The sequence below is a fragment of the Equus asinus genome, chromosome 2, assembly GCF_041296235.1.
Source record: "Equus asinus isolate D_3611 breed Donkey chromosome 2, EquAss-T2T_v2, whole genome shotgun sequence".
NCBI lineage: Eukaryota > Metazoa > Chordata > Mammalia > Perissodactyla > Equidae > Equus > Equus asinus.
Window position 1 is genome coordinate 75,555,112 of NC_091791.1, and position 27,594 is coordinate 75,582,705.

At 68.4% G+C, this 27,594-nt stretch overlaps 7 non-coding genes across 7 annotated transcripts; all 7 read left to right on the forward strand.

The window, feature by feature from the left end:
- Positions 1-2,571: 2,571 nt before the first annotated feature.
- On the forward strand, positions 2,572-2,690 carry LOC139044721 (5S ribosomal RNA). The gene has a single exon (XR_011501793.1). It is a non-coding gene; the product is annotated as a 5S ribosomal RNA (ribosomal RNA).
- A 3,922-nt stretch (positions 2,691-6,612) lies between these two features.
- Positions 6,613-6,731, forward strand: LOC139044722 (5S ribosomal RNA). Its single transcript, XR_011501794.1, has one exon. It is a non-coding gene; the product is annotated as a 5S ribosomal RNA (ribosomal RNA).
- Positions 6,732-10,657: 3,926 nt separating this feature from the next.
- LOC139044723 (5S ribosomal RNA) lies at positions 10,658-10,776 on the forward strand. The gene has a single exon (XR_011501795.1). It is a non-coding gene; the product is annotated as a 5S ribosomal RNA (ribosomal RNA).
- A 3,924-nt stretch (positions 10,777-14,700) lies between these two features.
- LOC139044724 (5S ribosomal RNA) lies at positions 14,701-14,819 on the forward strand. Its single transcript, XR_011501796.1, has one exon. It is a non-coding gene; the product is annotated as a 5S ribosomal RNA (ribosomal RNA).
- A 3,924-nt stretch (positions 14,820-18,743) lies between these two features.
- Positions 18,744-18,862, forward strand: LOC139044725 (5S ribosomal RNA). The gene has a single exon (XR_011501797.1). It is a non-coding gene; the product is annotated as a 5S ribosomal RNA (ribosomal RNA).
- A 3,919-nt stretch (positions 18,863-22,781) lies between these two features.
- On the forward strand, positions 22,782-22,900 carry LOC139044726 (5S ribosomal RNA). Its single transcript, XR_011501798.1, has one exon. It is a non-coding gene; the product is annotated as a 5S ribosomal RNA (ribosomal RNA).
- A 3,925-nt stretch (positions 22,901-26,825) lies between these two features.
- Positions 26,826-26,944, forward strand: LOC139044727 (5S ribosomal RNA). Its single transcript, XR_011501799.1, has one exon. It is a non-coding gene; the product is annotated as a 5S ribosomal RNA (ribosomal RNA).
- Positions 26,945-27,594: the final 650 nt, after the last annotated feature.

Sequence of the window (27,594 nt, forward strand, 5' to 3'; positions counted from 1 at the left end):
GAGAGGACCTCAACCTCCATCCTCTCACCGTTCAGCAATCATCCTGGAAGCGAATATCCTCGTGTTTCCCTTTTCCCGTGGGCCCCACTTTCCCTGCCAGAGCAGACCCAGGGCACCTGTGGCCTGCTTCCTGCTTGCCCGGGATGGCGGGGTGGCGGGGCGGCGGCGGGGCGGGGCGGGCCGCGCGTCGCTCCCTGCAGGGTAGCGCCCTGGGTGGTTCTGGTTCCGACGGCTCCCCCAATCTGACCTCCGGTGAGCGTGTTCTGCTGGGAGAACTGGGGCTGTGTCTCCGTAAGTTTCCCAGAGTGCGGGCCCGGAGGCTTGGTCTCAAACGAAGGCTCGGCAGCAAGGGCCGCCGTTCCTGCGAGGGACTCGCCCTCCCTGAGCGGCAGTTGCCTCATCTGGTTGGAAAGGGGGTCCCGTTAGTGCCTCGTCGGTGGCGTTGTTGCGAGCACGGAAGCGGGAGCACGGAGCACACCGCTCAGCACGGAGCGCGGCACTGGTTGGTGCGCGCTCATCGTCTGCCGTCCTTCCCTGTGAGCATAGTGCTTTCCGCCGACATTCGCCCGGCACCTGCGGGCCGCGTGCCTGCTTGGGGCCGGACCCAGCAGCCGAGGACGCAGGTGCCAAAATCTCTGCCTTTGGGGGAGTTCGCCGCCTCGTGCCTGGGACGGGAGGACCGACGGCAGGCCAACACGTCCCGACGAGAGGCGGCGTCCCCGACGACGGGACGCGGTGCCGTCGGAAATGGAGAGCCTGGCACAGCCCAGGTCCTGGTCAGACATGCGTTGATGGCGTCGTCGCTCTCTTTCCCCCAGCCCGCCCCCCCCACCCCCCCACCCCCGCCCCTTTCCTCTCCCTCGCGTCCCGAGGTCCCCTTTCCAACGGGATCCAAGAACGCCCACAGGGCCCAAACTCTTGAGCTGGGCAGTGCAGACATCGTGCGCACTGGATCCCGGGTGGACGACGGGAGAGGGCTGCGGCCCAGAACCCTGAAGCCCAGAGGTCTCGGGACGGGGATACCGGTGACGTCGGGAGGCACCAACGGGTGTTCGGACGTGCGTTTCCCTCCCCGTAATCACACCGTTGCGCTCATCCGTCCATCCTCGGCGCGCTAGCCATCTTGGTAAAACTAAGGAGACTCAACGGGTGACCTAACCTGTGGGAGACCCTGGGTAATGTCCCTACCTGCACTCGAGCAGACTGTGGACGCTGTGGTCGTCGGGGAGGGGGTTCTGTACGTCTGGTAGATTGCGTTGGTTTCTCGGGCGAAGTTCTCCGTGTCCTGACTTTTCTGGCTGGTCGTTCTGTCAACTCAGGAAGTCCGGGGGCGCCCCGCAGAAAGAGGAAAAGAGCCAGAACGAAGAGGCGAAGAGAGAAGGAAAGAAACACACAAACAGACACAGACACGCAGGCGCACACAAAAACGCACACACACAGAGCGAGAGCGAGAGCGAGAGCGAGAGCGAGAGCGAGAGCGAGCCCGAGCCCGGCTGCCAGTCCGTGGCTCCTGGGCGTCCGGGTCGCGGGACAGGGATCCCAGGAGCGCTGCACTCCTGAGACCCTGTCTGCACGTCCCAGGGCCCCAGGGGTGATCGCCAGCCCCAGGGCCCCCGCCTCCTTGCCCGGGCCCAGCTCAAGCACCACCGCCCTCCTGTGGGGAAGCTGCCTCTTGGGCAGGGCCTCTCTGCGTCAGCGTGAGCGTCTGTGTGTCTGTCCCGGTGGGTGTCTGTCTGGGTCCGTGTCTCGGATCCTCTCAATCTCTCTGTCTCTGTCTCTGTCTCTGTGTCTCTCAGGTCGGTCAGTCAGGAGCTGTCCAGGGTGGCCGCGGGGCCTGGGGTTGAGGGCGCGGTCCGGGTCCCGTGGGCGGGGCGCGGGGCGGGGCGGGGAAGGGTGGCCCGCCCTGGTCTCCCCGCGCCCCGCCGCCCGCCCCGGAGGGGTTTCCGGTGATGCCCTCTGGTCGCGCCGGTGGCTCCAGCTGGATTTGGGCAAGTTGGGGCCGGGCCGGAGCGGCGGCCGCCGGGGGTTGTTGGGCCCGGGTTCGTTGGGAGGCGCCTCGGGCCGGAGGGGCCTCGCGGGCCCGGGGCCCCGACGCGCCGACGCGCCGACGCGCCGACGCGCCCGACGCCCCGGGCCACCTGGCCCCGAGCAGAGCAGCCGGATGTCCTGCGACCCGTCGCCGGGATGCGGGCGGACAGGAGGCCTGGAGCGTCCGGGGCCGGCTTGGGAGAGCGCCTAGACTTGCGCCCCGCCCGCCCACAGTCCCCGGGGTGCCCGAGGCCTCCCGCGCCCTGGGCGGGCGGCAGGGCAGGGCAGGGCAGGGCAGGGCAGGGCAGGGCAGGGTTTGGCTGGCCGCGGCGGCGGCGGCGGCGGCGGTGGCGGGAGGCAGTGGCAGGCAGGCGGCAGGCGGCGGAGCGCGGGGCGCAGGGGACGCGGGCGTCCGGTGCGCGTCACAGGGGCTCGGGCGCGCGCGTCACAGGGGCCAGGCGACGGCGCGTCACAGGGACCAGGCGACAGCGCGCGCGCGCGCGCGCGCGAGGCTTCTTAGGGGCGCCGGCGGCAGCCACCAGCGTCTACGGCCATACCACCCTGAACGCGCCCGATCTCGTCTGATCTCGGAAGCTAAGCAGGGTCGGGCCTGGTTAGTACTTGGATGGGAGACCGCCTGGGAATACCGGGTGCTGTAGGCTTTTGCCTCCCGCCGCCTCCCTCTCCTTTTGCCCCCCCCCCCCCGCCCCCAGCGCCGCTCCCTCCATGCTCCTCCCGCCCCTCCTCCCTCCTCACCGGTCGCCCCATCGCCCCGCCACGCCCCCACCGCTGTCCAGCCGCGCGAGTGCCCCGCGGCCGCGGCCGCCGCCCAGCCCTTCCACCTCGCGGCCCCACGGGAACCCAGGGCCAACCGGGGCCGGCCCCGCGTGGCCGTGCCCCCGACGCCGCCCTCGTCCGGCGGGCTCCCTCTGTCCTCGGCGGCCTCTTCCCACCCGCCAGGCTCCTGAGAGACCCTAGCGGTCCACTCGGCCGGCGCGGCCCCCAAGCAGTTGGTCGAGTCGTGGTGTGCGATGGAACGGATCCCGCTCCGGGCTGCGGAGGCCCGGACAGCTTCGGCAAGCTGCCGGCAGCCCATCCGTCTTCCAGAGCCCATCTAGGAAAGACCCCGGGTCAGGCTTCTCCAAACAGCACCTACAGAAGGACGGGGCCCACTGGGCTCGACAGGAGCCTTCCGGGCCTGGCCATCCATCCCAAGCGGGACGGCTTCTGGATTTTCTGATGCCTGCGCCGTGTGTCAGCTTCTCCAAGTCGGCACCTGGCTGTCCTTGATACCGTCGTTCGCGAGAAACCCTCGTTTCCGCACCGGAGTTGGTACGGGTCCTTTTGTGTTGTCTTGCCTTAAAGACGTCCCCTTCCCCAAGTGTCTAAGTTTCAAGCGCCTCCCCCCGCTCCCCGGCTGGGATCCAACTCCGTCTCCGTCTTCGCTTTTGTCTTTTGGGGGGTGGGGGCGGGGGGTCCTGCCTTCGTTTGAAAGGTCGGTGTCTGGCTCCTCGTGGATCCCTCGCATCCGTTTTGATTCTGAACAGACTGGATGGAAGGATTAGGAATCTGGCTGCGCTCGCCCAGGGTTTTGGTGTCCCCTCACTCAGGTGCCTCACTCTGTCCTGCCCCCCTCCTGGCCTCTGTCTGCCAGAGGGAGTGGACGAGTCCCCCGAGAGGACATTTCCGTCCTCAGCGGCCAGCCCTTCCTGGCTCCTTGGCTTCAGCTTTCATTTCGTGCGGCTCGGGCAGCTTTGAAAGTCTGCTCTTCCCCTGCCTGTGTCCGCGCAGACTATCGCGGAAAGGGGATCCGGGAAAGCGGGAGGGGAGTTTGCTCCAGGGGAGGAGAGCCGGGATGACAGGGAGGAGGAGAGGGGAGACTTGCCTCAGATCGCACGGACTTTTACATTTTCAAGGGGGGAATTCATCAAGGTAAGCCGTCTCTTCCCCACCGCGGACAGAAAGCAATAGTTGCTCGCTGTGGAGAAGCTGGGACATGCGGGCACAGCAGGAAGAGAGGACCTCAACCTCCATCCTCTCACCGTTCAGCAATCATCCTGGGAGCGAATATCCTCGTGTTTCCCTTTTCCCGTGGGCCCCACTTTCCCTGCCAGAGCAGACCCAGGGCACCTGTGGCCTGCTTCCTGCTTGCCCGGGATGGCGGGGTGGCGGGGCGGCGGCGGGGCGGGGCGGGCCGCGCGTCGCTCCCTGCAGGGTAGCGCCCTGGGTGGTTCTGGTTCCGACGGCTCCCCCAATCTGACCTCCGGTGAGCGTGTTCTGCTGGGAGAACTGGGGCTGTGTCTCCGTAAGTTTCCCAGAGTGCGGGCCCGGAGGCTTGGTCTCAAACGAAGGCTCGGCAGCAAGGGCCGCCGTTCCTGCGAGGGACTCGCCCTCCCTGAGCGGCAATTGCCTCATCTGGTTGGAAAGGGGGTCCCGTTAGTGCCTCGTCGGTGGCGTTGTTGCGAGCACGGAAGCGGGAGCACGGAGCACACCGCTCAGCACGGAGCGCGGCACTGGTTGGTGCGCGCTCATCGTCTGCCGTCCTTCCCTGTGAGCATAGTGCTTTCCGCCGACATTCGCCCGGCACCTGCGGGCCGCGTGCCTGCTTGGGGCCGGACCCAGCAGCCGAGGACGCAGGTGCCAAAATCTCTGCCTTTGGGGGAGTTCGCCGCCTCGTGCCTGGGACGGGAGGACCGACGGCAGGCCAACACGTCCCGACGAGAGGCGGCGTCCCCGACGACGGGACGCGGTGCCGTCGGAAATGGAGAGCCTGGCACAGCCCAGGTCCTGGTCAGACATGCGTTGATGGCGTCGTCGCTCTCTTTCCCCCAGCCCGCCCCCCCCACCCCCCACCCCCGCCCCTTTCCTCTCCCTCGCGTCCCGAGGTCCCCTTTCCAACGGGATCCAAGAACGCCCACAGGGCCCAAACTCTTGAGCTGGGCAGTGCAGACATCGTGCGCACTGGATCCCGGGTGGACGACGGGAGAGGGCTGCGGCCCAGAACCCTGAAGCCCAGAGGTCTCGGGACGGGGATACCGGTGACGTCGGGAGGCACCAACGGGTGTTCGGACGTGCGTTTCCCTCCCCGTAATCACACCGTTGCGCTCATCCGTCCATCCTCGGCGCGCTAGCCATCTTGGTAAAACTAAGGAGACTCAACGGGTGACCTAACCTGTGGGAGACCCTGGGTAATGTCCCTACCTGCACTCGAGCAGACTGTGGACGCTGTGGTCGTCGGGGAGGGGGTTCTGTACGTCTGGTAGATTGCGTTGGTTTCTCGGGCGAAGTTCTCCGTGTCCTGACTTTTCTGGCTGGTCGTTCTGTCAACTCAGGAAGTCCGGGGGCGCCCCGCAGAAAGAGGAAAAGAGCCAGAACGAAGAGGCGAAGAGAGAAGGAAAGAAACACACAAACAGACACAGACACGCAGGCGCACACAAAAACGCACACACACAGAGCGAGAGCGAGAGCGAGAGCGAGAGCGAGAGCGAGAGCGAGCCCGAGCCCGGCTGCCAGTCCGTGGCTCCTGGGCGTCCGGGTCGCGGGACAGGGATCCCAGGAGCGCTGCACTCCTGAGACCCTGTCTGCACGTCCCAGGGCCCCAGGGGTGATCGCCAGCCCCAGGGCCCCCGCCTCCTTGCCCGGGCCCAGCTCAAGCACCACCGCCCTCCTGTGGGGAAGCTGCCTCTTGGGCAGGGCCTCTCTGCGTCAGCGTGAGCGTCTGTGTGTCTGTCCCGGTGGGTGTCTGTCTGGGTCCGTGTCTCGGATCCTCTCAATCTCTCTGTCTCTGTCTCTGTCTCTGTGTCTCTCAGGTCGGTCAGTCAGGAGCTGTCCAGGGTGGCCGCGGGGCCTGGGGTTGAGGGCGCGGTCCGGGTCCCGTGGGCGGGGCGCGGGGCGGGGCGGGGAAGGGTGGCCCGCCCTGGTCTCCCCGCGCCCCGCCGCCCGCCCCGGAGGGGTTTCCGGTGATGCCCTCTGGTCGCGCCGGTGGCTCCAGCTGGATTTGGGCAAGTTGGGGCCGGGCCGGAGCGGCGGCCGCCGGGGGTTGTTGGGCCCGGGTTCGTTGGGAGGCGCCTCGGGCCGGAGGGGCCTCGCGGGCCCGGGGCCCCGACGCGCCGACGCGCCGACGCGCCGACGCGCCCGACGCCCCGGGCCACCTGGCCCCGAGCAGAGCAGCCGGATGTCCTGCGACCCGTCGCCGGGATGCGGGCGGACAGGAGGCCTGGAGCGTCCGGGGCCGGCTTGGGAGAGCGCCTAGACTTGCGCCCCGCCCGCCCACAGTCCCCGGGGTGCCCGAGGCCTCCCGCGCCCTGGGCGGGCGGCAGGGCAGGGCAGGGCAGGGCAGGGCAGGGCAGGGCAGGGTTTGGCTGGCCGCGGCGGCGGCGGCGGCGGCGGTGGCGGGAGGCAGTGGCAGGCAGGCGGCAGGCGGCGGAGCGCGGGGCGCAGGGGACGCGGGCGTCCGGTGCGCGTCACAGGGGCTCGGGCGCGCGCGTCACAGGGGCCAGGCGACGGCGCGTCACAGGGACCAGGCGACAGCGCGCGCGCGCGCGCGCGCGAGGCTTCTTAGGGGCGCCGGCGGCAGCCACCAGCGTCTACGGCCATACCACCCTGAACGCGCCCGATCTCGTCTGATCTCGGAAGCTAAGCAGGGTCGGGCCTGGTTAGTACTTGGATGGGAGACCGCCTGGGAATACCGGGTGCTGTAGGCTTTTGCCTCCCGCCGCCTCCCTCTCCTTTTGCCCCCCCCCCCCCCCCGCCCCCAGCGCCGCTCCCTCCATGCTCCTCCCGCCCCTCCTCCCTCCTCACCGGTCGCCCCATCGCCCCGCCACGCCCCCACCGCTGTCCAGCCGCGCGAGTGCCCCGCGGCCGCGGCCGCCGCCCAGCCCTTCCACCTCGCGGCCCCACGGGAACCCAGGGCCAACCGGGGCCGGCCCCGCGTGGCCGTGCCCCCGACGCCGCCCTCGTCCGGCGGGCTCCCTCTGTCCTCGGCGGCCTCTTCCCACCCGCCAGGCTCCTGAGAGACCCTAGCGGTCCACTCGGCCGGCGCGGCCCCCAAGCAGTTGGTCGAGTCGTGGTGTGCGATGGAACGGATCCCGCTCCGGGCTGCGGAGGCCCGGACAGCTTCGGCAAGCTGCCGGCAGCCCATCCGTCTTCCAGAGCCCATCTAGGAAAGACCCCGGGTCAGGCTTCTCCAAACAGCACCTACAGAAGGACGGGGCCCACTGGGCTCGACAGGAGCCTTCCGGGCCTGGCCATCCATCCCAAGCGGGACGGCTTCTGGATTTTCTGATGCCTGCGCCGTGTGTCAGCTTCTCCAAGTCGGCACCTGGCTGTCCTTGATACCGTCGTTCGCGAGAAACCCTCGTTTCCGCACCGGAGTTGGTACGGGTCCTTTTGTGTTGTCTTGCCTTAAAGACGTCCCCTTCCCCAAGTGTCTAAGTTTCAAGCGCCTCCCCCCGCTCCCCGGCTGGGATCCAACTCCGTCTCCGTCTTCGCTTTTGTCTTTTGGGGGGTGGGGGCGGGGGGTCCTGCCTTCGTTTGAAAGGTCGGTGTCTGGCTCCTCGTGGATCCCTCGCATCCGTTTTGATTCTGAACAGACTGGATGGAAGGATTAGGAATCTGGCTGCGCTCGCCCAGGGTTTTGGTGTCCCCTCACTCAGGTGCCTCACTCTGTCCTGCCCCCCTCCTGGCCTCTGTCTGCCAGAGGGAGTGGACGAGTCCCCCGAGAGGACATTTCCGTCCTCAGCGGCCAGCCCTTCCTGGCTCCTTGGCTTCAGCTTTCATTTCGTGCGGCTCGGGCAGCTTTGAAAGTCTGCTCTTCCCCTGCCTGTGTCCGCGCAGACTATCGCGGAAAGGGGATCCGGGAAAGCGGGAGGGGAGTTTGCTCCAGGGGAGGAGAGCCGGGATGACAGGGAGGAGGAGAGGGGAGACTTGCCTCAGATCGCACGGACTTTTACATTTTCAAGGGGGGAATTCATCAAGGTAAGCCGTCTCTTCCCCACCGCGGACAGAAAGCAATAGTTGCTCGCTGTGGAGAAGCTGGGACATGCGGGCACAGCAGGAAGAGAGGACCTCAACCTCCATCCTCTCACCGTTCAGCAATCATCCTGGAAGCGAATATCCTCGTGTTTCCCTTTTCCCGTGGGCCCCACTTTCCCTGCCAGAGCAGACCCAGGGCACCTGTGGCCTGCTTCCTGCTTGCCCGGGATGGCGGGGTGGCGGGGCGGCGGCGGGGCGGGGCGGGCCGCGCGTCGCTCCCTGCAGGGTAGCGCCCTGGGTGGTTCTGGTTCCGACGGCTCCCCCAATCTGACCTCCGGTGAGCGTGTTCTGCTGGGAGAACTGGGGCTGTGTCTCCGTAAGTTTCCCAGAGTGCGGGCCCGGAGGCTTGGTCTCAAACGAAGGCTCGGCAGCAAGGGCCGCCGTTCCTGCGAGGGACTCGCCCTCCCTGAGCGGCAGTTGCCTCATCTGGTTGGAAAGGGGGTCCCGTTAGTGCCTCGTCGGTGGCGTTGTTGCGAGCACGGAAGCGGGAGCACGGAGCACACCGCTCAGCACGGAGCGCGGCACTGGTTGGTGCGCGCTCATCGTCTGCCGTCCTTCCCTGTGAGCATAGTGCTTTCCGCCGACATTCGCCCGGCACCTGCGGGCCGCGTGCCTGCTTGGGGCCGGACCCAGCAGCCGAGGACGCAGGTGCCAAAATCTCTGCCTTTGGGGGAGTTCGCCGCCTCGTGCCTGGGACGGGAGGACCGACGGCAGGCCAACACGTCCCGACGAGAGGCGGCGTCCCCGACGACGGGACGCGGTGCCGTCGGAAATGGAGAGCCTGGCACAGCCCAGGTCCTGGTCAGACATGCGTTGATGGCGTCGTCGCTCTCTTTCCCCCAGCCCGCCCCCCCCACCCCCCCACCCCCGCCCCTTTCCTCTCCCTCGCGTCCCGAGGTCCCCTTTCCAACGGGATCCAAGAACGCCCACAGGGCCCAAACTCTTGAGCTGGGCAGTGCAGACATCGTGCGCACTGGATCCCGGGTGGACGACGGGAGAGGGCTGCGGCCCAGAACCCTGAAGCCCAGAGGTCTCGGGACGGGGATACCGGTGACGTCGGGAGGCACCAACGGGTGTTCGGACGTGCGTTTCCCTCCCCGTAATCACACCGTTGCGCTCATCCGTCCATCCTCGGCGCGCTAGCCATCTTGGTAAAACTAAGGAGACTCAACGGGTGACCTAACCTGTGGGAGACCCTGGGTAATGTCCCTACCTGCACTCGAGCAGACTGTGGACGCTGTGGTCGTCGGGGAGGGGGTTCTGTACGTCTGGTAGATTGCGTTGGTTTCTCGGGCGAAGTTCTCCGTGTCCTGACTTTTCTGGCTGGTCGTTCTGTCAACTCAGGAAGTCCGGGGGCGCCCCGCAGAAAGAGGAAAAGAGCCAGAACGAAGAGGCGAAGAGAGAAGGAAAGAAACACACAAACAGACACAGACACGCAGGCGCACACAAAAACGCACACACACAGAGCGAGAGCGAGAGCGAGAGCGAGAGCGAGAGCGAGAGCGAGCCCGAGCCCGGCTGCCAGTCCGTGGCTCCTGGGCGTCCGGGTCGCGGGACAGGGATCCCAGGAGCGCTGCACTCCTGAGACCCTGTCTGCACGTCCCAGGGCCCCAGGGGTGATCGCCAGCCCCAGGGCCCCCGCCTCCTTGCCCGGGCCCAGCTCAAGCACCACCGCCCTCCTGTGGGGAAGCTGCCTCTTGGGCAGGGCCTCTCTGCGTCAGCGTGAGCGTCTGTGTGTCTGTCCCGGTGGGTGTCTGTCTGGGTCCGTGTCTCGGATCCTCTCAATCTCTCTGTCTCTGTCTCTGTCTCTGTGTCTCTCAGGTCGGTCAGTCAGGAGCTGTCCAGGGTGGCCGCGGGGCCTGGGGTTGAGGGCGCGGTCCGGGTCCCGTGGGCGGGGCGCGGGGCGGGGCGGGGAAGGGTGGCCCGCCCTGGTCTCCCCGCGCCCCGCCGCCCGCCCCGGAGGGGTTTCCGGTGATGCCCTCTGGTCGCGCCGGTGGCTCCAGCTGGATTTGGGCAAGTTGGGGCCGGGCCGGAGCGGCGGCCGCCGGGGGTTGTTGGGCCCGGGTTCGTTGGGAGGCGCCTCGGGCCGGAGGGGCCTCGCGGGCCCGGGGCCCCGACGCGCCGACGCGCCGACGCGCCGACGCGCCCGACGCCCCGGGCCACCTGGCCCCGAGCAGAGCAGCCGGATGTCCTGCGACCCGTCGCCGGGATGCGGGCGGACAGGAGGCCTGGAGCGTCCGGGGCCGGCTTGGGAGAGCGCCTAGACTTGCGCCCCGCCCGCCCACAGTCCCCGGGGTGCCCGAGGCCTCCCGCGCCCTGGGCGGGCGGCAGGGCAGGGCAGGGCAGGGCAGGGCAGGGCAGGGCAGGGTTTGGCTGGCCGCGGCGGCGGCGGCGGCGGCGGTGGCGGGAGGCAGTGGCAGGCAGGCGGCAGGCGGCGGAGCGCGGGGCGCAGGGGACGCGGGCGTCCGGTGCGCGTCACAGGGGCTCGGGCGCGCGCGTCACAGGGGCCAGGCGACGGCGCGTCACAGGGACCAGGCGACAGCGCGCGCGCGCGCGCGCGCGAGGCTTCTTAGGGGCGCCGGCGGCAGCCACCAGCGTCTACGGCCATACCACCCTGAACGCGCCCGATCTCGTCTGATCTCGGAAGCTAAGCAGGGTCGGGCCTGGTTAGTACTTGGATGGGAGACCGCCTGGGAATACCGGGTGCTGTAGGCTTTTGCCTCCCGCCGCCTCCCTCTCCTTTTGCCCCCCCCCCCCCCGCCCCCAGCGCCGCTCCCTCCATGCTCCTCCCGCCCCTCCTCCCTCCTCACCGGTCGCCCCATCGCCCCGCCACGCCCCCACCGCTGTCCAGCCGCGCGAGTGCCCCGCGGCCGCGGCCGCCGCCCAGCCCTTCCACCTCGCGGCCCCACGGGAACCCAGGGCCAACCGGGGCCGGCCCCGCGTGGCCGTGCCCCCGACGCCGCCCTCGTCCGGCGGGCTCCCTCTGTCCTCGGCGGCCTCTTCCCACCCGCCAGGCTCCTGAGAGACCCTAGCGGTCCACTCGGCCGGCGCGGCCCCCAAGCAGTTGGTCGAGTCGTGGTGTGCGATGGAACGGATCCCGCTCCGGGCTGCGGAGGCCCGGACAGCTTCGGCAAGCTGCCGGCAGCCCATCCGTCTTCCAGAGCCCATCTAGGAAAGACCCCGGGTCAGGCTTCTCCAAACAGCACCTACAGAAGGACGGGGCCCACTGGGCTCGACAGGAGCCTTCCGGGCCTGGCCATCCATCCCAAGCGGGACGGCTTCTGGATTTTCTGATGCCTGCGCCGTGTGTCAGCTTCTCCAAGTCGGCACCTGGCTGTCCTTGATACCGTCGTTCGCGAGAAACCCTCGTTTCCGCACCGGAGTTGGTACGGGTCCTTTTGTGTTGTCTTGCCTTAAAGACGTCCCCTTCCCCAAGTGTCTAAGTTTCAAGCGCCTCCCCCCGCTCCCCGGCTGGGATCCAACTCCGTCTCCGTCTTCGCTTTTGTCTTTTGGGGGGTGGGGGCGGGGGGTCCTGCCTTCGTTTGAAAGGTCGGTGTCTGGCTCCTCGTGGATCCCTCGCATCCGTTTTGATTCTGAACAGACTGGATGGAAGGATTAGGAATCTGGCTGCGCTCGCCCAGGGTTTTGGTGTCCCCTCACTCAGGTGCCTCACTCTGTCCTGCCCCCCTCCTGGCCTCTGTCTGCCAGAGGGAGTGGACGAGTCCCCCGAGAGGACATTTCCGTCCTCAGCGGCCAGCCCTTCCTGGCTCCTTGGCTTCAGCTTTCATTTCGTGCGGCTCGGGCAGCTTTGAAAGTCTGCTCTTCCCCTGCCTGTGTCCGCGCAGACTATCGCGGAAAGGGGATCCGGGAAAGCGGGAGGGGAGTTTGCTCCAGGGGAGGAGAGCCGGGATGACAGGGAGGAGGAGAGGGGAGACTTGCCTCAGATCGCACGGACTTTTACATTTTCAAGGGGGGAATTCATCAAGGTAAGCCGTCTCTTCCCCACCGCGGACAGAAAGCAATAGTTGCTCGCTGTGGAGAAGCTGGGACATGCGGGCACAGCAGGAAGAGAGGACCTCAACCTCCATCCTCTCACCGTTCAGCAATCATCCTGGGAGCGAATATCCTCGTGTTTCCCTTTTCCCGTGGGCCCCACTTTCCCTGCCAGAGCAGACCCAGGGCACCTGTGGCCTGCTTCCTGCTTGCCCGGGATGGCGGGGTGGCGGGGCGGCGGCGGGGCGGGGCGGGCCGCGCGTCGCTCCCTGCAGGGTAGCGCCCTGGGTGGTTCTGGTTCCGACGGCTCCCCCAATCTGACCTCCGGTGAGCGTGTTCTGCTGGGAGAACTGGGGCTGTGTCTCCGTAAGTTTCCCAGAGTGCGGGCCCGGAGGCTTGGTCTCAAACGAAGGCTCGGCAGCAAGGGCCGCCGTTCCTGCGAGGGACTCGCCCTCCCTGAGCGGCAGTTGCCTCATCTGGTTGGAAAGGGGGTCCCGTTAGTGCCTCGTCGGTGGCGTTGTTGCGAGCACGGAAGCGGGAGCACGGAGCACACCGCTCAGCACGGAGCGCGGCACTGGTTGGTGCGCGCTCATCGTCTGCCGTCCTTCCCTGTGAGCATAGTGCTTTCCGCCGACATTCGCCCGGCACCTGCGGGCCGCGTGCCTGCTTGGGGCCGGACCCAGCAGCCGAGGACGCAGGTGCCAAAATCTCTGCCTTTGGGGGAGTTCGCCGCCTCGTGCCTGGGACGGGAGGACCGACGGCAGGCCAACACGTCCCGACGAGAGGCGGCGTCCCCGACGACGGGACGCGGTGCCGTCGGAAATGGAGAGCCTGGCACAGCCCAGGTCCTGGTCAGACATGCGTTGATGGCGTCGTCGCTCTCTTTCCCCCAGCCCGCCCCCCCCACCCCCCCACCCCCGCCCCTTTCCTCTCCCTCGCGTCCCGAGGTCCCCTTTCCAACGGGATCCAAGAACGCCCACAGGGCCCAAACTCTTGAGCTGGGCAGTGCAGACATCGTGCGCACTGGATCCCGGGTGGACGACGGGAGAGGGCTGCGGCCCAGAACCCTGAAGCCCAGAGGTCTCGGGACGGGGATACCGGTGACGTCGGGAGGCACCAACGGGTGTTCGGACGTGCGTTTCCCTCCCCGTAATCACACCGTTGCGCTCATCCGTCCATCCTCGGCGCGCTAGCCATCTTGGTAAAACTAAGGAGACTCAACGGGTGACCTAACCTGTGGGAGACCCTGGGTAATGTCCCTACCTGCACTCGAGCAGACTGTGGACGCTGTGGTCGTCGGGGAGGGGGTTCTGTACGTCTGGTAGATTGCGTTGGTTTCTCGGGCGAAGTTCTCCGTGTCCTGACTTTTCTGGCTGGTCGTTCTGTCAACTCAGGAAGTCCGGGGGCGCCCCGCAGAAAGAGGAAAAGAGCCAGAACGAAGAGGCGAAGAGAGAAGGAAAGAAACACACAAACAGACACAGACACGCAGGCGCACACAAAAACGCACACACACAGAGCGAGAGCGAGAGCGAGAGCGAGAGCGAGAGCGAGAGCGAGCCCGAGCCCGGCTGCCAGTCCGTGGCTCCTGGGCGTCCGGGTCGCGGGACAGGGATCCCAGGAGCGCTGCACTCCTGAGACCCTGTCTGCACGTCCCAGGGCCCCAGGGGTGATCGCCAGCCCCAGGGCCCCCGCCTCCTTGCCCGGGCCCAGCTCAAGCACCACCGCCCTCCTGTGGGGAAGCTGCCTCTTGGGCAGGGCCTCTCTGCGTCAGCGTGAGCGTCTGTGTGTCTGTCCCGGTGGGTGTCTGTCTGGGTCCGTGTCTCGGATCCTCTCAATCTCTCTGTCTCTGTCTCTGTCTCTGTGTCTCTCAGGTCGGTCAGTCAGGAGCTGTCCAGGGTGGCCGCGGGGCCTGGGGTTGAGGGCGCGGTCCGGGTCCCGTGGGCGGGGCGCGGGGCGGGGCGGGGAAGGGTGGCCCGCCCTGGTCTCCCCGCGCCCCGCCGCCCGCCCCGGAGGGGTTTCCGGTGATGCCCTCTGGTCGCGCCGGTGGCTCCAGCTGGATTTGGGCAAGTTGGGGCCGGGCCGGAGCGGCGGCCGCCGGGGGTTGTTGGGCCCGGGTTCGTTGGGAGGCGCCTCGGGCCGGAGGGGCCTCGCGGGCCCGGGGCCCCGACGCGCCGACGCGCCGACGCGCCGACGCGCCCGACGCCCCGGGCCACCTGGCCCCGAGCAGAGCAGCCGGATGTCCTGCGACCCGTCGCCGGGATGCGGGCGGACAGGAGGCCTGGAGCGTCCGGGGCCGGCTTGGGAGAGCGCCTAGACTTGCGCCCCGCCCGCCCACAGTCCCCGGGGTGCCCGAGGCCTCCCGCGCCCTGGGCGGGCGGCAGGGCAGGGCAGGGCAGGGCAGGGCAGGGCAGGGCAGGGTTTGGCTGGCCGCGGCGGCGGCGGCGGCGGCGGTGGCGGGAGGCAGTGGCAGGCAGGCGGCAGGCGGCGGAGCGCGGGGCGCAGGGGACGCGGGCGTCCGGTGCGCGTCACAGGGGCTCGGGCGCGCGCGTCACAGGGGCCAGGCGACGGCGCGTCACAGGGACCAGGCGACAGCGCGCGCGCGCGCGCGCGCGAGGCTTCTTAGGGGCGCCGGCGGCAGCCACCAGCGTCTACGGCCATACCACCCTGAACGCGCCCGATCTCGTCTGATCTCGGAAGCTAAGCAGGGTCGGGCCTGGTTAGTACTTGGATGGGAGACCGCCTGGGAATACCGGGTGCTGTAGGCTTTTGCCTCCCGCCGCCTCCCTCTCCTTTTGCCCCCCCCCCCCCCCGCCCCCAGCGCCGCTCCCTCCATGCTCCTCCCGCCCCTCCTCCCTCCTCACCGGTCGCCCCATCGCCCCGCCACGCCCCCACCGCTGTCCAGCCGCGCGAGTGCCCCGCGGCCGCGGCCGCCGCCCAGCCCTTCCACCTCGCGGCCCCACGGGAACCCAGGGCCAACCGGGGCCGGCCCCGCGTGGCCGTGCCCCCGACGCCGCCCTCGTCCGGCGGGCTCCCTCTGTCCTCGGCGGCCTCTTCCCACCCGCCAGGCTCCTGAGAGACCCTAGCGGTCCACTCGGCCGGCGCGGCCCCCAAGCAGTTGGTCGAGTCGTGGTGTGCGATGGAACGGATCCCGCTCCGGGCTGCGGAGGCCCGGACAGCTTCGGCAAGCTGCCGGCAGCCCATCCGTCTTCCAGAGCCCATCTAGGAAAGACCCCGGGTCAGGCTTCTCCAAACAGCACCTACAGAAGGACGGGGCCCACTGGGCTCGACAGGAGCCTTCCGGGCCTGGCCATCCATCCCAAGCGGGACGGCTTCTGGATTTTCTGATGCCTGCGCCGTGTGTCAGCTTCTCCAAGTCGGCACCTGGCTGTCCTTGATACCGTCGTTCGCGAGAAACCCTCGTTTCCGCACCGGAGTTGGTACGGGTCCTTTTGTGTTGTCTTGCCTTAAAGACGTCCCCTTCCCCAAGTGTCTAAGTTTCAAGCGCCTCCCCCCGCTCCCCGGCTGGGATCCAACTCCGTCTCCGTCTTCGCTTTTGTCTTTTGGGGGGTGGGGGCGGGGGGTCCTGCCTTCGTTTGAAAGGTCGGTGTCTGGCTCCTCGTGGATCCCTCGCATCCGTTTTGATTCTGAACAGACTGGATGGAAGGATTAGGAATCTGGCTGCGCTCGCCCAGGGTTTTGGTGTCCCCTCACTCAGGTGCCTCACTCTGTCCTGCCCCCCTCCTGGCCTCTGTCTGCCAGAGGGAGTGGACGAGTCCCCCGAGAGGACATTTCCGTCCTCAGCGGCCAGCCCTTCCTGGCTCCTTGGCTTCAGCTTTCATTTCGTGCGGCTCGGGCAGCTTTGAAAGTCTGCTCTTCCCCTGCCTGTGTCCGCGCAGACTATCGCGGAAAGGGGATCCGGGAAAGCGGGAGGGGAGTTTGCTCCAGGGGAGGAGAGCCGGGATGACAGGGAGGAGGAGAGGGGAGACTTGCCTCAGATCGCACGGACTTTTACATTTTCAAGGGGGGAATTCATCAAGGTAAGCCGTCTCTTCCCCACCGCGGACAGAAAGCAATAGTTGCTCGCTGTGGAGAAGCTGGGACATGCGGGCACAGCAGGAAGAGAGGACCTCAACCTCCATCCTCTCACCGTTCAGCAATCATCCTGGGAGCGAATATCCTCGTGTTTCCCTTTTCCCGTGGGCCCCACTTTCCCTGCCAGAGCAGACCCAGGGCACCTGTGGCCTGCTTCCTGCTTGCCCGGGATGGCGGGGTGGCGGGGCGGCGGCGGGGCGGGGCGGGCCGCGCGTCGCTCCCTGCAGGGTAGCGCCCTGGGTGGTTCTGGTTCCGACGGCTCCCCCAATCTGACCTCCGGTGAGCGTGTTCTGCTGGGAGAACTGGGGCTGTGTCTCCGTAAGTTTCCCAGAGTGCGGGCCCGGAGGCTTGGTCTCAAACGAAGGCTCGGCAGCAAGGGCCGCCGTTCCTGCGAGGGACTCGCCCTCCCTGAGCGGCAGTTGCCTCATCTGGTTGGAAAGGGGGTCCCGTTAGTGCCTCGTCGGTGGCGTTGTTGCGAGCACGGAAGCGGGAGCACGGAGCACACCGCTCAGCACGGAGCGCGGCACTGGTTGGTGCGCGCTCATCGTCTGCCGTCCTTCCCTGTGAGCATAGTGCTTTCCGCCGACATTCGCCCGGCACCTGCGGGCCGCGTGCCTGCTTGGGGCCGGACCCAGCAGCCGAGGACGCAGGTGCCAAAATCTCTGCCTTTGGGGGAGTTCGCCGCCTCGTGCCTGGGACGGGAGGACCGACGGCAGGCCAACACGTCCCGACGAGAGGCGGCGTCCCCGACGACGGGACGCGGTGCCGTCGGAAATGGAGAGCCTGGCACAGCCCAGGTCCTGGTCAGACATGCGTTGATGGCGTCGTCGCTCTCTTTCCCCCAGCCCGCCCCCCCCACCCCCCACCCCCGCCCCTTTCCTCTCCCTCGCGTCCCGAGGTCCCCTTTCCAACGGGATCCAAGAACGCCCACAGGGCCCAAACTCTTGAGCTGGGCAGTGCAGACATCGTGCGCACTGGATCCCGGGTGGACGACGGGAGAGGGCTGCGGCCCAGAACCCTGAAGCCCAGAGGTCTCGGGACGGGGATACCGGTGACGTCGGGAGGCACCAACGGGTGTTCGGACGTGCGTTTCCCTCCCCGTAATCACACCGTTGCGCTCATCCGTCCATCCTCGGCGCGCTAGCCATCTTGGTAAAACTAAGGAGACTCAACGGGTGACCTAACCTGTGGGAGACCCTGGGTAATGTCCCTACCTGCACTCGAGCAGACTGTGGACGCTGTGGTCGTCGGGGAGGGGGTTCTGTACGTCTGGTAGATTGCGTTGGTTTCTCGGGCGAAGTTCTCCGTGTCCTGACTTTTCTGGCTGGTCGTTCTGTCAACTCAGGAAGTCCGGGGGCGCCCCGCAGAAAGAGGAAAAGAGCCAGAACGAAGAGGCGAAGAGAGAAGGAAAGAAACACACAAACAGACACAGACACGCAGGCGCACACAAAAACGCACACACACAGAGCGAGAGCGAGAGCGAGAGCGAGAGCGAGAGCGAGAGCGAGCCCGAGCCCGGCTGCCAGTCCGTGGCTCCTGGGCGTCCGGGTCGCGGGACAGGGATCCCAGGAGCGCTGCACTCCTGAGACCCTGTCTGCACGTCCCAGGGCCCCAGGGGTGATCGCCAGCCCCAGGGCCCCCGCCTCCTTGCCCGGGCCCAGCTCAAGCACCACCGCCCTCCTGTGGGGAAGCTGCCTCTTGGGCAGGGCCTCTCTGCGTCAGCGTGAGCGTCTGTGTGTCTGTCCCGGTGGGTGTCTGTCTGGGTCCGTGTCTCGGATCCTCTCAATCTCTCTGTCTCTGTCTCTGTCTCTGTGTCTCTCAGGTCGGTCAGTCAGGAGCTGTCCAGGGTGGCCGCGGGGCCTGGGGTTGAGGGCGCGGTCCGGGTCCCGTGGGCGGGGCGCGGGGCGGGGCGGGGAAGGGTGGCCCGCCCTGGTCTCCCCGCGCCCCGCCGCCCGCCCCGGAGGGGTTTCCGGTGATGCCCTCTGGTCGCGCCGGTGGCTCCAGCTGGATTTGGGCAAGTTGGGGCCGGGCCGGAGCGGCGGCCGCCGGGGGTTGTTGGGCCCGGGTTCGTTGGGAGGCGCCTCGGGCCGGAGGGGCCTCGCGGGCCCGGGGCCCCGACGCGCCGACGCGCCGACGCGCCGACGCGCCCGACGCCCCGGGCCACCTGGCCCCGAGCAGAGCAGCCGGATGTCCTGCGACCCGTCGCCGGGATGCGGGCGGACAGGAGGCCTGGAGCGTCCGGGGCCGGCTTGGGAGAGCGCCTAGACTTGCGCCCCGCCCGCCCACAGTCCCCGGGGTGCCCGAGGCCTCCCGCGCCCTGGGCGGGCGGCAGGGCAGGGCAGGGCAGGGCAGGGCAGGGCAGGGCAGGGTTTGGCTGGCCGCGGCGGCGGCGGCGGCGGCGGTGGCGGGAGGCAGTGGCAGGCAGGCGGCAGGCGGCGGAGCGCGGGGCGCAGGGGACGCGGGCGTCCGGTGCGCGTCACAGGGGCTCGGGCGCGCGCGTCACAGGGGCCAGGCGACGGCGCGTCACAGGGACCAGGCGACAGCGCGCGCGCGCGCGCGCGCGAGGCTTCTTAGGGGCGCCGGCGGCAGCCACCAGCGTCTACGGCCATACCACCCTGAACGCGCCCGATCTCGTCTGATCTCGGAAGCTAAGCAGGGTCGGGCCTGGTTAGTACTTGGATGGGAGACCGCCTGGGAATACCGGGTGCTGTAGGCTTTTGCCTCCCGCCGCCTCCCTCTCCTTTTGCCCCCCCCCCCCCCCCGCCCCCAGCGCCGCTCCCTCCATGCTCCTCCCGCCCCTCCTCCCTCCTCACCGGTCGCCCCATCGCCCCGCCACGCCCCCACCGCTGTCCAGCCGCGCGAGTGCCCCGCGGCCGCGGCCGCCGCCCAGCCCTTCCACCTCGCGGCCCCACGGGAACCCAGGGCCAACCGGGGCCGGCCCCGCGTGGCCGTGCCCCCGACGCCGCCCTCGTCCGGCGGGCTCCCTCTGTCCTCGGCGGCCTCTTCCCACCCGCCAGGCTCCTGAGAGACCCTAGCGGTCCACTCGGCCGGCGCGGCCCCCAAGCAGTTGGTCGAGTCGTGGTGTGCGATGGAACGGATCCCGCTCCGGGCTGTGGAGGCCCGGACAGCTTCGGCAAGCTGCCGGCAGCCCATCCGTCTTCCAGAGCCCATCTAGGAAAGACCCCGGGTCAGGCTTCTCCAAACAGCACCTACAGAAGGACGGGGCCCACTGGGCTCGACAGGAGCCTTCCGGGCCTGGCCATCCATCCCAAGCGGGACGGCTTCTGGATTTTCTGATGCCTGCGCCGTGTGTCAGCTTCTCCAAGTCGGCACCTGGCTGTCCTTGATACCGTCGTTCGCGAGAAACCCTCGTTTCCGCACCGGAGTTGGTACGGGTCCTTTTGTGTTGTCTTGCCTTAAAGACGTCCCCTTCCCCAAGTGTCTAAGTTTCAAGCGCCTCCCCCCGCTCCCCGGCTGGGATCCAACTCCGTCTCCGTCTTCGCTTTTGTCTTTTGGGGGGTGGGGGCGGGGGGTCCTGCCTTCGTTTGAAAGGTCGGTGTCTGGCTCCTCGTGGATCCCTCGCATCCGTTTTGATTCTGAACAGACTGGATGGAAGGATTAGGAATCTGGCTGCGCTCGCCCAGGGTTTTGGTGTCCCCTCACTCAGGTGCCTCACTCTGTCCTGCCCCCCTCCTGGCCTCTGTCTGCCAGAGGGAGTGGACGAGTCCCCCGAGAGGACATTTCCGTCCTCAGCGGCCAGCCCTTCCTGGCTCCTTGGCTTCAGCTTTCATTTCGTGCGGCTCGGGCAGCTTTGAAAGTCTGCTCTTCCCCTGCCTGTGTCCGCGCAGACTATCGCGGAAAGGGGATCCGGGAAAGCGGGAGGGGAGTTTGCTCCAGGGGAGGAGAGCCGGGATGACAGGGAGGAGGAGAGGGGAGACTTGCCTCAGATCGCACGGACTTTTACATTTTCAAGGGGGGAATTCATCAAGGTAAGCCGTCTCTTCCCCACCGCGGACAGAAAGCAATAGTTGCTCGCTGTGGAGAAGCTGGGACATGCGGGCACAGCAGGAAGAGAGGACCTCAACCTCCATCCTCTCACCGTTCAGCAATCATCCTGGGAGCGAATATCCTCGTGTTTCCCTTTTCCCGTGGGCCCCACTTTCCCTGCCAGAGCAGACCCAGGGCACCTGTGGCCTGCTTCCTGCTTGCCCGGGATGGCGGGGTGGCGGGGCGGCGGCGGGGCGGGGCGGGCCGCGCGTCGCTCCCTGCAGGGTAGCGCCCTGGGTGGTTCTGGTTCCGACGGCTCCCCCAATCTGACCTCCGGTGAGCGTGTTCTGCTGGGAGAACTGGGGCTGTGTCTCCGTAAGTTTCCCAGAGTGCGGGCCCGGAGGCTTGGTCTCAAACGAAGGCTCGGCAGCAAGGGCCGCCGTTCCTGCGAGGGACTCGCCCTCCCTGAGCGGCAGTTGCCTCATCTGGTTGGAAAGGGGGTCCCGTTAGTGCCTCGTCGGTGGCGTTGTTGCGAGCACGGAAGCGGGAGCACGGAGCACACCGCTCAGCACGGAGCGCGGCACTGGTTGGTGCGCGCTCATCGTCTGCCGTCCTTCCCTGTGAGCATAGTGCTTTCCGCCGACATTCGCCCGGCACCTGCGGGCCGCGTGCCTGCTTGGGGCCGGACCCAGCAGCCGAGGACGCAGGTGCCAAAATCTCTGCCATTGGGGGAGTTCGCCGCCTCGTGCCTGGGACGGGAGGACCGACGGCAGGCCAACACGTCCCGACGAGAGGCGGCGTCCCCGACGACGGGACGCGGTGCCGTCGGAAATGGAGAGCCTGGCACAGCCCAGGTCCTGGTCAGACATGCGTTGATGGCGTCGTCGCTCTCTTTCCCCCAGCCCGCCCCCCCCACCCCCCACCCCCGCCCCTTTCCTCTCCCTCGCGTCCCGAGGTCCCCTTTCCAACGGGATCCAAGAACGCCCACAGGGCCCAAACTCTTGAGCTGGGCAGTGCAGACATCGTGCGCACTGGATCCCGGGTGGACGACGGGAGAGGGCTGCGGCCCAGAACCCTGAAGCCCAGAGGTCTCGGGACGGGGATACCGGTGACGTCGGGAGGCACCAACGGGTGTTCGGACGTGCGTTTCCCTCCCCGTAATCACACCGTTGCGCTCATCCGTCCATCCTCGGCGCGCTAGCCATCTTGGTAAAACTAAGGAGACTCAACGGGTGACCTAACCTGTGGGAGACCCTGGGTAATGTCCCTACCTGCACTCGAGCAGACTGTGGACGCTGTGGTCGTCGGGGAGGGGGTTCTGTACGTCTGGTAGATTGCGTTGGTTTCTCGGGCGAAGTTCTCCGTGTCCTGACTTTTCTGGCTGGTCGTTCTGTCAACTCAGGAAGTCCGGGGGCGCCCCGCAGAAAGAGGAAAAGAGCCAGAACGAAGAGGCGAAGAGAGAAGGAAAGAAACACACAAACAGACACAGACACGCAGGCGCACACAAAAACGCACACACACAGAGCGAGAGCGAGAGCGAGAGCGAGAGCGAGAGCGAGCCCGAGCCCGGCTGCCAGTCCGTGGCTCCTGGGCGTCCGGGTCGCGGGACAGGGATCCCAGGAGCGCTGCACTCCTGAGACCCTGTCTGCACGTCCCAGGGCCCCAGGGGTGATCGCCAGCCCCAGGGCCCCCGCCTCCTTGCCCGGGCCCAGCTCAAGCACCACCGCCCTCCTGTGGGGAAGCTGCCTCTTGGGCAGGGCCTCTCTGCGTCAGCGTGAGCGTCTGTGTGTCTGTCCCGGTGGGTGTCTGTCTGGGTCCGTGTCTCGGATCCTCTCAATCTCTCTGTCTCTGTCTCTGTCTCTGTGTCTCTCAGGTCGGTCAGTCAGGAGCTGTCCAGGGTGGCCGCGGGGCCTGGGGTTGAGGGCGCGGTCCGGGTCCCGTGGGCGGGGCGCGGGGCGGGGCGGGGAAGGGTGGCCCGCCCTGGTCTCCCCGCGCCCCGCCGCCCGCCCCGGAGGGGTTTCCGGTGATGCCCTCTGGTCGCGCCGGTGGCTCCAGCTGGATTTGGGCAAGTTGGGGCCGGGCCGGAGCGGCGGCCGCCGGGGGTTGTTGGGCCCGGGTTCGTTGGGAGGCGCCTCGGGCCGGAGGGGCCTCGCGGGCCCGGGGCCCCGACGCGCCGACGCGCCGACGCGCCGACGCGCCCGACGCCCCGGGCCACCTGGCCCCGAGCAGAGCAGCCGGATGTCCTGCGACCCGTCGCCGGGATGCGGGCGGACAGGAGGCCTGGAGCGTCCGGGGCCGGCTTGGGAGAGCGCCTAGACTTGCGCCCCGCCCGCCCACAGTCCCCGGGGTGCCCGAGGCCTCCCGCGCCCTGGGCGGGCGGCAGGGCAGGGCAGGGCAGGGCAGGGCAGGGCAGGGCAGGGTTTGGCTGGCCGCGGCGGCGGCGGCGGCGGCGGTGGCGGGAGGCAGTGGCAGGCAGGCGGCAGGCGGCGGAGCGCGGGGCGCAGGGGACGCGGGCGTCCGGTGCGCGTCACAGGGGCTCGGGCGCGCGCGTCACAGGGGCCAGGCGACGGCGCGTCACAGGGACCAGGCGACAGCGCGCGCGCGCGCGCGCGCGAGGCTTCTTAGGGGCGCCGGCGGCAGCCACCAGCGTCTACGGCCATACCACCCTGAACGCGCCCGATCTCGTCTGATCTCGGAAGCTAAGCAGGGTCGGGCCTGGTTAGTACTTGGATGGGAGACCGCCTGGGAATACCGGGTGCTGTAGGCTTTTGCCTCCCGCCGCCTCCCTCTCCTTTTGCCCCCCCCCCCCCCCCGCCCCCAGCGCCGCTCCCTCCATGCTCCTCCCGCCCCTCCTCCCTCCTCACCGGTCGCCCCATCGCCCCGCCACGCCCCCACCGCTGTCCAGCCGCGCGAGTGCCCCGCGGCCGCGGCCGCCGCCCAGCCCTTCCACCTCGCGGCCCCACGGGAACCCAGGGCCAACCGGGGCCGGCCCCGCGTGGCCGTGCCCCCGACGCCGCCCTCGTCCGGCGGGCTCCCTCTGTCCTCGGCGGCCTCTTCCCACCCGCCAGGCTCCTGAGAGACCCTAGCGGTCCACTCGGCCGGCGCGGCCCCCAAGCAGTTGGTCGAGTCGTGGTGTGCGATGGAACGGATCCCGCTCCGGGCTGTGGAGGCCCGGACAGCTTCGGCAAGCTGCCGGCAGCCCATCCGTCTTCCAGAGCCCATCTAGGAAAGACCCCGGGTCAGGCTTCTCCAAACAGCACCTACAGAAGGACGGGGCCCACTGGGCTCGACAGGAGCCTTCCGGGCCTGGCCATCCATCCCAAGCGGGACGGCTTCTGGATTTTCTGATGCCTGCGCCGTGTGTCAGCTTCTCCAAGTCGGCACCTGGCTGTCCTTGATACCGTCGTTCGCGAGAAACCCTCGTTTCCGCACCGGAGTTGGTACGGGTCCTTTTGTGTTGTCTTGCCTTAAAGACGTCCCCTTCCCCAAGTGTCTAAGTTTCAAGCGCCTCCCCCCGCTCCCCGGCTGGGATCCAACTCCGTCTCCGTCTTCGCTTTTGTCTTTTGGGGGGTGGGGGCGGGGGGTCCTGCCTTCGTTTGAAAGGTCGGTGTCTGGCTCCTCGTGGATCCCTCGCATCCGTTTTGATTCTGAACAGACTGGATGGAAGGATTAGGAATCTGGCTGCGCTCGCCCAGGGTTTTGGTGTCCCCTCACTCAGGTGCCTCACTCTGTCCTGCCCCCCTCCTGGCCTCTGTCTGCCAGAGGGAGTGGACGAGTCCCCCGAGAGGACATTTCCGTCCTCAGCGGCCAGCCCTTCCTGGCTCCTTGGCTTCAGCTTTCATTTCGTGCGGCTCGGGCAGCTTTGAAAGTCTGCTCTTCCCCTGCCTGTGTCCGCGCAGACTATCGCGGAAAGGGGATCCGGGAAAGCGGGAGGGGAGTTTGCTCCAGGGGAGGAGAGCCGGGATGACAGGGAGGAGGAGAGGGGAGACTTGCCTCAGATCGCACGGACTTTTACATTTTCAAGGGGGGAATTCATCAAGGTAAGCCGTCTCTTCCCCACCGCGGACAGAAAGCAATAGTTGCTCGCTGTGGAGAAGCTGGGACATGCGGGCACAGCAGGAAGAGAGGACCTCAACCTCCATCCTCTCACCGTTCAGCAATCATCCTGGGAGCGAATATCCTCGTGTTTCCCTTTTCCCGTGGGCCCCACTTTCCCTGCCAGAGCAGACCCAGGGCACCTGTGGCCTGCTTCCTGCTTGCCCGGGATGGCGGGGTGGCGGGGCGGCGGCGGGGCGGGGCGGGCCGCGCGTCGCTCCCTGCAGGGTAGCGCCCTGGGTGGTTCTGGTTCCGACGGCTCCCCCAATCTGACCTCCGGTGAGCGTGTTCTGCTGGGAGAACTGGGGCTGTGTCTCCGTAAGTTTCCCAGAGTGCGGGCCCGGAGGCTTGGTCTCAAACGAAGGCTCGGCAGCAAGGGCCGCCGTTCCTGCGAGGGACTCGCCCTCCCTGAGCGGCAGTTGCCTCATCTGGTTGGAAAGGGGGTCCCGTTAGTGCCTCGTCGGTGGCGTTGTTGCGAGCACGGAAGCGGGAGCACGGAGCACACCGCTCAGCACGGAGCGCGGCACTGGTTGGTGCGCGCTCATCGTCTGCCGTCCTTCCCTGTGAGCATAGTGCTTTCCGCCGACATTCGCCCGGCACCTGCGGGCCGCGTGCCTGCTTGGGGCCGGACCCAGCAGCCGAGGACGCAGGTGCCAAAATCTCTGCCTTTGGGGGAGTTCGCCGCCTCGTGCCTGGGACGGGAGGACCGACGGCAGGCCAACACGTCCCGACGAGAGGCGGCGTCCCCGACGACGGGACGCGGTGCCGTCGGAAATGGAGAGCCTGGCACAGCCCAGGTCCTGGTCAGACATGCGTTGATGGCGTCGTCGCTCTCTTTCCCCCAGCCCGCCCCCCCCACCCCCCACCCCCGCCCCTTTCCTCTCCCTCGCGTCCCGAGGTCCCCTTTCCAACGGGATCCAAGAACGCCCACAGGGCCCAAACTCTTGAGCTGGGCAGTGCAGACATCGTGCGCACTGGATCCCGGGTGGACGACGGGAGAGGGCTGCGGCCCAGAACCCTGAAGCCCAGAGGTCTCGGGACGGGGATACCGGTGACGTCGGGAGGCACCAACGGGTGTTCGGACGTGCGTTTCCCTCCCCGTAATCACACCGTTGCGCTCATCCGTCCATCCTCGGCGCGCTAGCCATCTTGGTAAAACTAAGGAGACTCAACGGGTGACCTAACCTGTGGGAGACCCTGGGTAATGTCCCTACCTGCACTCGAGCAGACTGTGGACGCTGTGGTCGTCGGGGAGGGGGTTCTGTACGTCTGGTAGATTGCGTTGGTTTCTCGGGCGAAGTTCTCCGTGTCCTGACTTTTCTGGCTGGTCGTTCTGTCAACTCAGGAAGTCCGGGGGCGCCCCGCAGAAAGAGGAAAAGAGCCAGAACGAAGAGGCGAAGAGAGAAGGAAAGAAACACACAAACAGACACAGACACGCAGGCGCACACAAAAACGCACACACACAGAGCGAGAGCGAGAGCGAGAGCGAGAGCGAGAGCGAGAGCGAGCCCGAGCCCGGCTGCCAGTCCGTGGCTCCTGGGCGTCCGGGTCGCGGGACAGGGATCCCAGGAGCGCTGCACTCCTGAGACCCTGTCTGCACGTCCCAGGGCCCCAGGGGTGATCGCCAGCCCCAGGGCCCCCGCCTCCTTGCCCGGGCCCAGCTCAAGCACCACCGCCCTCCTGTGGGGAAGCTGCCTCTTGGGCAGGGCCTCTCTGCGTCAGCGTGAGCGTCTGTGTGTCTGTCCCGGTGGGTGTCTGTCTGGGTCCGTGTCTCGGATCCTCTCAATCTCTCTGTCTCTGTCTCTGTCTCTGTGTCTCTCAGGTCGGTCAGTCAGGAGCTGTCCAGGGTGGCCGCGGGGCCTGGGGTTGAGGGCGCGGTCCGGGTCCCGTGGGCGGGGCGCGGGGCGGGGCGGGGAAGGGTGGCCCGCCCTGGTCTCCCCGCGCCCCGCCGCCCGCCCCGGAGGGGTTTCCGGTGATGCCCTCTGGTCGCGCCGGTGGCTCCAGCTGGATTTGGGCAAGTTGGGGCCGGGCCGGAGCGGCGGCCGCCGGGGGTTGTTGGGCCCGGGTTCGTTGGGAGGCGCCTCGGGCCGGAGGGGCCTCGCGGGCCCGGGGCCCCGACGCGCCGACGCGCCGACGCGCCGACGCGCCCGACGCCCCGGGCCACCTGGCCCCGAGCAGAGCAGCCGGATGTCCTGCGACCCGTCGCCGGGATGCGGGCGGACAGGAGGCCTGGAGCGTCCGGGGCCGGCTTGGGAGAGCGCCTAGACTTGCGCCCCGCCCGCCCACAGTCCCCGGGGTGCCCGAGGCCTCCCGCGCCCTGGGCGGGCGGCAGGGCAGGGCAGGGCAGGGCAGGGCAGGGCAGGGCAGGGTTTGGCTGGCCGCGGCGGCGGCGGCGGCGGCGGTGGCGGGAGGCAGTGGCAGGCAGGCGGCAGGCGGCGGAGCGCGGGGCGCAGGGGACGCGGGCGTCCGGTGCGCGTCACAGGGGCTCGGGCGCGCGCGTCACAGGGGCCAGGCGACGGCGCGTCACAGGGACCAGGCGACAGCGCGCGCGCGCGCGCGCGCGAGGCTTCTTAGGGGCGCCGGCGGCAGCCACCAGCGTCTACGGCCATACCACCCTGAACGCGCCCGATCTCGTCTGATCTCGGAAGCTAAGCAGGGTCGGGCCTGGTTAGTACTTGGATGGGAGACCGCCTGGGAATACCGGGTGCTGTAGGCTTTTGCCTCCCGCCGCCTCCCTCTCCTTTTGCCCCCCCCCCCCCCCCGCCCCCAGCGCCGCTCCCTCCATGCTCCTCCCGCCCCTCCTCCCTCCTCACCGGTCGCCCCATCGCCCCGCCACGCCCCCACCGCTGTCCAGCCGCGCGAGTGCCCCGCGGCCGCGGCCGCCGCCCAGCCCTTCCACCTCGCGGCCCCACGGGAACCCAGGGCCAACCGGGGCCGGCCCCGCGTGGCCGTGCCCCCGACGCCGCCCTCGTCCGGCGGGCTCCCTCTGTCCTCGGCGGCCTCTTCCCACCCGCCAGGCTCCTGAGAGACCCTAGCGGTCCACTCGGCCGGCGCGGCCCCCAAGCAGTTGGTCGAGTCGTGGTGTGCGATGGAACGGATCCCGCTCCGGGCTGCGGAGGCCCGGACAGCTTCGGCAAGCTGCCGGCAGCCCATCCGTCTTCCAGAGCCCATCTAGGAAAGACCCCGGGTCAGGCTTCTCCAAACAGCACCTACAGAAGGACGGGGCCCACTGGGCTCGACAGGAGCCTTCCGGGCCTGGCCATCCATCCCAAGCGGGACGGCTTCTGGATTTTCTGATGCCTGCGCCGTGTGTCAGCTTCTCCAAGTCGGCACCTGGCTGTCCTTGATACCGTCGTTCGCGAGAAA